The sequence below is a fragment of the Pholcus phalangioides genome, unplaced genomic scaffold, assembly GCF_987345545.1.
Source record: "Pholcus phalangioides strain wild (caught in Gottingen) unplaced genomic scaffold, Ppha-v1.0 ptg000041l_1, whole genome shotgun sequence".
In the NCBI taxonomy this organism is placed as follows: domain Eukaryota; kingdom Metazoa; phylum Arthropoda; class Arachnida; order Araneae; family Pholcidae; genus Pholcus; species Pholcus phalangioides.
Window position 1 is genome coordinate 4,352,288 of NW_028301627.1, and position 8,539 is coordinate 4,360,826.

At 41.6% G+C, this 8,539-nt stretch overlaps 3 non-coding genes across 3 annotated transcripts; all 3 read right to left on the reverse strand.

Moving 5' to 3' along the window:
- Positions 1–723: 723 nt before the first annotated feature.
- TRNAS-GGA (transfer RNA serine (anticodon GGA)) lies at positions 724–797 on the reverse strand. The gene has a single exon. It is a non-coding gene; the product is annotated as a tRNA-Ser (tRNA).
- Positions 798–1,006: 209 nt separating this feature from the next.
- Positions 1,007–1,080, reverse strand: TRNAS-GGA (transfer RNA serine (anticodon GGA)). Its single transcript has one exon. It is a non-coding gene; the product is annotated as a tRNA-Ser (tRNA).
- A 209-nt stretch (positions 1,081–1,289) lies between these two features.
- On the reverse strand, positions 1,290–1,363 carry TRNAS-GGA (transfer RNA serine (anticodon GGA)). The gene has a single exon. It is a non-coding gene; the product is annotated as a tRNA-Ser (tRNA).
- Between the last annotated feature and the right edge of the window lie 7,176 nt (positions 1,364–8,539).

Here is an 8,539-nt window from a genome sequence, read left to right on the forward strand (position 1 = left end):
TTTTCACCAATTTGTACGTGGGCACCTTTTGCAAGATTTTCATCCGTGACCCCCTGGAATATCCTAAGCTCCCCCTTCGGGTGAGAACCACTGCTATACAGGACGCAAAGCAAACGGGGGTAAATGTCCCCAAATTGCACTGCTGTGGAAATGAGGTTGTGCGTATCGCAGTGGCCAAACCATGTTGATGAGCGACGGGTACTTGGGAAATCATTACTTCAGAAATGTAGTTCTCGCACTACTATACGAAAGTTTAGTGCTTTCAAGATTTCGCATTGCTGACACCTGTGTTTGACTTTTTCCTGTCTCTACTGCCAATGCCATGATGAACGATATTTTACTGCGCTTTGCAGAAGTTCAAAGTGTGATCCGCGCTCCCCTCTGTGGTTAATTTATACTGTAAAAATATCAAAAAGTGATAAGAAACGCTCCGGCCCTGTCAGTCCTGCCCTCGTGGGGGTCATGCCGAGAGGTATGCATACGTATAATATACATATATGACCAGTGCTCCCAACACACAGGGTCGGGTTGCCCGGAGGGATCACACATATACAATCATAGGGAAGTTATAAGATTTCATTTCCAGGGGCCCTTGATGAATCTCATTGTTTTCTTTCCGAGTTGACAACTTTAGACAAGGATGACGTCACTCTCCGCTATCATACGAAGGTTTTAACAACTGGATGTTGCGAAGATATATTTTGGAAAGAGAGAAAATTCAACTGCCCCTGCGGGGAATCGAACCCACGTCCTTTCACTTTCCGGGTGAACGCCCTAGACCACTAGACTACAGAGGCACCGAATCTCTCAATCTTTCCTTGGAGCTCGTGTACACTGAAAGGGACCGTACATGGACGGCCGGACCAGACTCAGGCCAAGCTCACAACTACTGACGCTGCCACCAGATGGCGACTTAGACAAGGATGACGTCACTCTCCGCTATCATACGAAGGTTTTAACAACTGGATGTTGCGAAGATATATTTTGGAAAGAGAGAAAATTCAACTGCCCCTGCGGGGAATCGAACCCACGTCCTTTCACTTTCCGGGTGAACGCCCTAGACCACTAGACTACAGAGGCACCGAATCTCTCAATCTTTCCTTGGAGCTCGTGTACACTGAAAGGGACCGTACATGGACGGCCGGACCAGACTCAGGCCAAGCTCACAACTGCTGACGCTGCCACCAGATGGCGACTTAGACAAGGATGACGTCACTCTCCGCTATCATACGAAGGTTTTAACAACTGGATGTTGCGAAGATATATTTTGGAAAGAGAGAAAATTCAACTGCCCCTGCGGGGAATCGAACCCACGTCCTTTCACTTTCCGGGTGAACGCCCTAGACCACTAGACTACAGAGGCACCGAATCTCTCAATCTTTCCTTGGAGCTCGTGTACACTGAAAGTTGAATTTTCTCTCTTTCCAAAATATATCTTCGCAACATCCAGTTGTTAAAACCTTCGTTTGACAACTTTAGCAATAACCAGTATAACTCGATGGTCTTAACTATGTATTCGGCCACTATCCGACTCCATCATAAAGATATTTGCAATCAACAATTAAGAACGTGATCTTGATTTAATTTTTTGACATTTATTTTAATATAAGTAAAACATTATTTAGCCAGCGCTGCTACGTAGAGAAATGAGTGACCAAGTGAAAAACAGGAGTTTTTTTGCGTTTTATAAAAGGTGACCAGACGTCCCGGTTTTTAACTAATCACTGTCATGACATCTGTTTGTGTTGGTTCTTGTCATCGCCTAATCAAATCATGTGCGACCCTGATTCCGAACATTGAAAAATTTGCGATAGAAAATTTTTGAGTTCTTTGCCCTGAAATAGCATCGAAAATAACAGAAATAATCGATTATAACACACACATAAAGGTATTATCGCCCGATATATGCTGTACCAGATCACATGCGAATGATTATGTGAGTGACAGTATGAGTGACAAAGTGCGTGACCGACTGAGTGATTGATCGTATGAGTGACAAAGTGCGTGACCGACTGAGTGATTGACCGTATGAGTGACAGAGTAACTGAATGTAGGAGTGACCAAGTGATTGAATAATTTATGGTGACTGAGTAAGTGATTGAGTGCATAAGTGGCCGAGTGATTGATCATATGAGTGGCGAAACGATTGACCGTATGAGTGACCATAAAAATGGCCGAGTGACTGACCGTATGAGTGATCAAGTAAGTAAATGAGAGAATGGTTGACGTTATGAGTGACCAAGTGATTGATCGAGCGAATTACCAAGTGACTGACCGTATGAGTGAACAAGTAAGTAAATGAAAGAGTGAGTGAGTAATTGACGGTATGAGTAAACGGGTGAGTGACCATATGAGTGACAGATTAACTGAAACTATGAGGCTACCGTCAATCACTCAATTACTCACTTGGTTACTTTTACCATCAATTGCTCAATCACTCACTTGGACACTCATACGGTCAATCACTCGGTCACTCACTTTGTCACTCTTACATACAATCATTTGGTCACTCACTTTGTCACTTTTACATACAATCATTTGGTCACTCATGTGGTTAGTCACTCACTCATACTGTCAATCACTCAATTACTCACTTGGTTACTTATACCATCAATTGCTCAATCACTCACTTGGACACTCATACGGTCAACCATTGGGCCACTCATATGGTCAATCACTCGCGCAGTCACTCATATGGTCAATCACTCGCGTGGTCACTGATACTCTCAATCACTCACTCAGCCACTTGGTCACTCATACGGTAAATTACTCAATCGCTTAGTCCCTCATACATTCAGTTACTCTGTCACTGATATGGTCACTCATACCGTAAATCATTCAATTACTTACTTGGGCATTACTTACTTGGGCATCTTTTTATCAGCCACCTCGTTGGGCATTTTGTCTGTTGTGGCGTTGTATTTGTATTTGGTCACTGATACCATCAATCAATCACTCTTTCATTTACTTACTTGGTCACTCATACGGCCAGTCACTCGGTCATTCAATCGGTCACTCACTTGGTCACTCATACCGTTAATCACTCACTCATTTACTTACTTGATCACTCATACCGTTAATCACTCACTCATTTACTTACTTGATTACTCGTATGGTCAGTCACTCGGTCATTCGCATGGTCACTCATATACTCACTCAGCAACTTGCTCACTCATGCGATAAATTATTCAATCGCTTGGTCACTCATACATTCAGTTACTCTGTTACTCATATGGTCAGTCAATCACTCGGTTACTCATTTGGTCACTCATACGGTCAATCACTTGGATATACACTCGGTTACTCATTTGGTCACTGATACGGTCAATCACTTGGATATACAAACGGCCACTCACTTAAGCATTCATATAGTCATTTCGTTGGTCATTCATATGGTCACTCACTCATACAGTCAATTACACATTCACAAATACAGTCACTCACTTGGTCATTTATATGGTCACTCACTCACTCATACAGTCAATTTCACACTCACTTGATCACTCATATGCTCGCTCAAATGCTTAGATAATCACTCAAGTGGCCCCCGGCATATTTTCAGATCACTTCAGTGGTCGCAGCGCAATTCCAGACAACTAAAATATTTCTCGGCCCCCTTCCTAGTAAGTGACTCGTCACGTATTCACTTAAGTGATCAGCAGACGTGCCTTGGGTCACTTAAGTGATCTACAGCAGTGGTTCTCAACAGTACCGTCTTAACGCATGGGCCCACCCGTGCACGGCCCGGGGGGCCTCAGAAAAATGAGAATTAGTTGAAGTTTTCGGTAATCTTACGGGTAGGGCCTCAGTGAAATCACTTGGCCCGGGGGGGGCGATGATTATCTTAAGACGGGTCTGGTTGTCAACCATTGGAAGCCCGCGGCCCGGTAAATCGCTTTTGCGTAAGTGAAAGGCCCGTTCATACACACGACTAACGTGAAAAGAATGGAAAAAATGAAACGGCGAATCACTTACGGCCCGGTGTGACTAGTCTTAGGGTCCGGATTTGGGCCGTGGCCCGGCGGTTCAGTAACACTGAACTACAGCATCTTTACAGAGCACTTGATTAAATGGCCCTCGACATGTTCTCAAATCCAACAAGCTGCTCGATTTAAAAAAGGGCAGCATTCAGTCTTCAGTTTTAGCATGAGGTCTGCATGACGTCATCATCGAACGAATGAGAGACGCAGAAAGTGCAACGTCATCAATTGTGGGAGGGGCGAAGAAACGAGAAACGAATCATTGAAGAGATAAGTGACGTCATTCATTAGTTGGGCCGTAAAATCGGATTTTTAATTTTCGCTTTCAAGGTTTTAGTGACGTCATCAGATTCAACTCATGGCATTTTCCAATGATAAAGCAATGTAAAACTATTGTTTATTGATGATTCGTTTACTGAAGTAAATATTCTCGAAACATTACCAGTTTTTCTGAGCAGACGCCTCGAATATCCCTCATTACCACGATATTTATTTTAAATTTTTAGAAAGAATATTTGATTTTTGACAGATGTTTTCCGAGCTCATGCATGCAATGTTAAGTCAGTGGGAAATTGCTTTTCTACGAGAACAGAATTGTCAGAAATGTCTTTTGCCGGAATCTTGCTGAAACTTGCAAAAAGAATTGGCTTTTAAATGCAAATTGTTTGTGGAACGTTATTCAGAAATTCAATGATTCATTTAAATAATGTCGTTTCTGAGAAAATATGTAAAATACACAAACACAATCAATTTTATTCAAACGGACACTTGCAATCAATGTCCTCTTTATTCTATCGGTGCTAGGGCTAACTGGAAAAAATTTGATTTTTTTCTCCTTAATTTAGTTCTCAAACCGTGGTCTGAAACCTGAAAAACCAGACACAGTCCCACGTTACTATTCCTATGGAACCTCTAACGTATAGGGAGTGTGCTGGAAACAACCCGTGGTCAGCAGGAAACATTTTAGTCGTATGAATAATAACTAAATCCACTCAAGTGGCGCACGAATGATTATTATCAAATCATTCGGAAACTTTATAAATATCAGAAAATTCACAATTTTACTAATTTTCACGAATTTCAATGACTAATTAATTAACTAATTATGATTTCAATTAGCATCAGGATGGTGATGATCAATAAATGACGAGAATTCAAAATTTATAAAAGTTGCTAAATTTCAGCATATACCGAAGTGCTTGGTGAAATGTATTTGTTTACAAGCGTTTTTCGGCCTTTTACCGTATAACATATCTATATAATTATATATAATATTAATATTAATATTAATATATATATATATATATATAATTAATAAATAAATATATATGTAAAACTATCGAAACAAGCTACAGTAGAGACACGGTTATGCTGATATTGTTTTAATACAGCGCCATCTGTGATTCATTATATTTTAAAAAAAGTGTGAATATCATATATATATATATACTAGGGGGGCTCTGCCCCCCTGCCGCCTTTGGCGGCCAACCCCCCCCCCCACTTCTCTCCCGGACATATCTTGTTTATTTCGTCCCACTTCATCAGCGTGCTATGGAAAAGGGGGAAAGGGACGTGTGAAAGCACCAGCCTACTGAAGAAGCGAATTTTAATGAAAATAATAATAAAGCAACAAAAAACAAATGAGATTCATCAAGTATCCCCAGAAAACTTCCCCATGGGGGTCCCCAGATTCAATTTGCTGAATTTCAGTGGGGCCCCACACTGGATATATCTTGGGCTACCGATGTGTTGCAAATTTTACAATGTTAAACCACAAAAATCAATGAGATACATTCAGGGGCACCGAATTACAACCTGCCAACTTTTCCATGAAGCCCTGACCTGCAAGCTTGTCGGACACCCCCCTGTGAGAATTTTTCATTTTTATCAATTTTACAACGAATAAAATCCAGGGCCCCACATCCAGTAGCGGGGACACAATACGCAGATTTTTAGTGGGGCCCCAGACTGGCTATATCTCGGCAGAAAAGAATGAGATTCATCCAGGGCCCCCAAAATCAAACCTGTAAACATGGGGCCCCCCGACTTGGAAGCTTGTCGGTCATCCCCCGGAGCGAGTGCCATGAAAAATTTTCATTTGTATTCGTTTTACCAACGAATAAAATCCAGGGTCCCCAACCAATTACCTGGGACACCAATTCGCATACTTTTAGTGAGGACCCCAGATTGCTTTATCTTGTGCTTTCGTTGTTGCAAATTCTAAAACGTTAAATAACAGAAAAGAATGACATTCATCCAGGGCCTCCAAAATGAAACGGTCCCCTCGGAGCTTGTCATACATCCCCCCTGTGAGTGCCACGGCAAATGTTCATTTGTATTCATTTTACCAACGAATAAATTCCATTCCCCCCCCCCCTCAATTACCCGTGACCGAATTCGCAAATTTTATGGGGTCCCCAGACTGGATATAGCTTGAGCTTCCGCTATGGCAAATTTTTCAATGTTAAAGCAGCAAGAAAACAACGAGATCCATCAAGGGCCCTGGAAATCAAACCTTTTAACTTCCCCATTAAGGTATATGTGCAATCCCCCCGGGTACCCCGACCCTGTGTGTTGGGAGCACTGGTGTTATATGTATATGATACATATACCTCTCAGCATGACCCCCCTTCCCCCACAAGGGCAGGGCTGACAGGGGCCGGAACGATTCTCATCACTTTTTGATTTTTCACACTATAAATTAATACACATATATGAAGGCGTCTTACTGTTAAGGGTCCTTATGTAATGGCTATAAGTGCTCCTACGTTACGCGGGACATCAGGTCCATCGGCGCACGCGCTTTAAGCATTCCTTCTTGTTCCCTACCGGCTCCCCCAGTTTGTTTTGGAGATGTATTTATGTGTGTTTGCCCAAAAACGGTCAAGTCACACTCATTCTGATCATAGTACTTTAAAAAACTCCTCTCTAAAGATGAGTAGCCTTTATTGTCTAGTATTCACGTCAACAGATGGCGAGACATTCTATCGAAGGAGAAAAAGTGAAATGTAATGCTTCCATCTGTTGATCAATTTTATAACCTTATGAGGTATGGACAGGAATGTTTATATCACTACATGTTTATCATAATAACTTAATAAATATTGTTTAAACAGAGATAATAAATAAAAAATATATATATTTAAATATTAAATGCATTCAATTTCATCATTTAAGCCCGATGCATACCAGTTGATCTTTACGATAGGCAAGAGCATATGGATAATATTTCACTTATACTGTATTTTATACTCTATCTCACCCTACTCTATCTCGTCGAGTTTGTCCTTAAAGATAAGGGCATTGCAATGTCGTAATTGTCTTCGCCTCGGACACAGCTCTGTATCCTGCCGAGAACGCCCCCGCTGTGCCTTCTGCGCTCAGCTACACAGCGGTCGTGACTGCCCAAACAAAGGCAACATAAATCTCAAAAAATGTTTTTTGTGCAATGGGAGGCATTGCTCAACATATGGAGCCTGTCCAGTTAAACTGAAAAGACAGTCGCAAGAATCAGGAAGACTAATTATCCCTTCGCTGCCAGCGATAGTAAGAAATGATCCAGAAATACAAAGAAACACAAACTTACGAACATTCGCCGACATAATCAGACGCACACCCCCATGCCAGCAAACCCAAACAAATGAGGAAGAGGGAAACGCCCCCATGGAGGTCTCCCCTACACTAGCAAGACGCAACTCGTTCACGCCCCTCACTGAAAGGCCCAACTCTCTTGCTTTCACAAAAATCTCCAATTATTACACCAAAAAAGGACCACACCCTCTCTTCAAGGGATACTCCCTAAAACAGCATGAGTACGCAACTGAACTTGAAAAATCTATCGAAAAACAAAACAAAAAGGAAGTGGAAAAGGTACTACATGAAGTGATAGCCAAGGTAGAGAAAAATCTCGTGAGGGAAGAACCCAACCTACATAATGTAAACACTAACCTGGCTCCGCCCTCCTTTACCGAGCCAGAAGTCGCGGAACCAATCCCGTCTCTTGAATTTGTCCCACACGAAACAAATGTAAATTATGAAATCAAATCAATACTTCTCTCAACACAAAAAATCACTAATCTTGTCAAACCTCCCATAGAGGTAGAAAACAAACTTTCGGAAATCTTCCGAAGCCTAACTGAAGTGCTAGACTTCCTATCAAAAAATAACAACAATTAGTAATCTAAACCGAAACACGGATCTTACGCCTCCAAGACCTTTAAAAATTTTTTCTTGGAACGCAACCAGCTTAAAACCAAGTATTGGAGAACTAACAGAAGCCCTCTTTCAACATAATGTGGATGTTTTTCTCTGCCAAGAGACCTGGTTGATCCCAAGCACAAAGATAAAAATTCCTGGTTATCAATGCATAAGGCGTGACCGATTGCACAATCGTGGAGGGGGCGTGGCTGCGTTCATCCGCAATAATATATCATTTAATCCCCTGGATCTTATTGACTCTAATTCTATGGAAGTGGTAGGGATAACTATTCATGTTAATAACACTAATATTAACCTCGTTTCCATTTACAAGCCTCCGAATAACAATCTTGATCTTAATC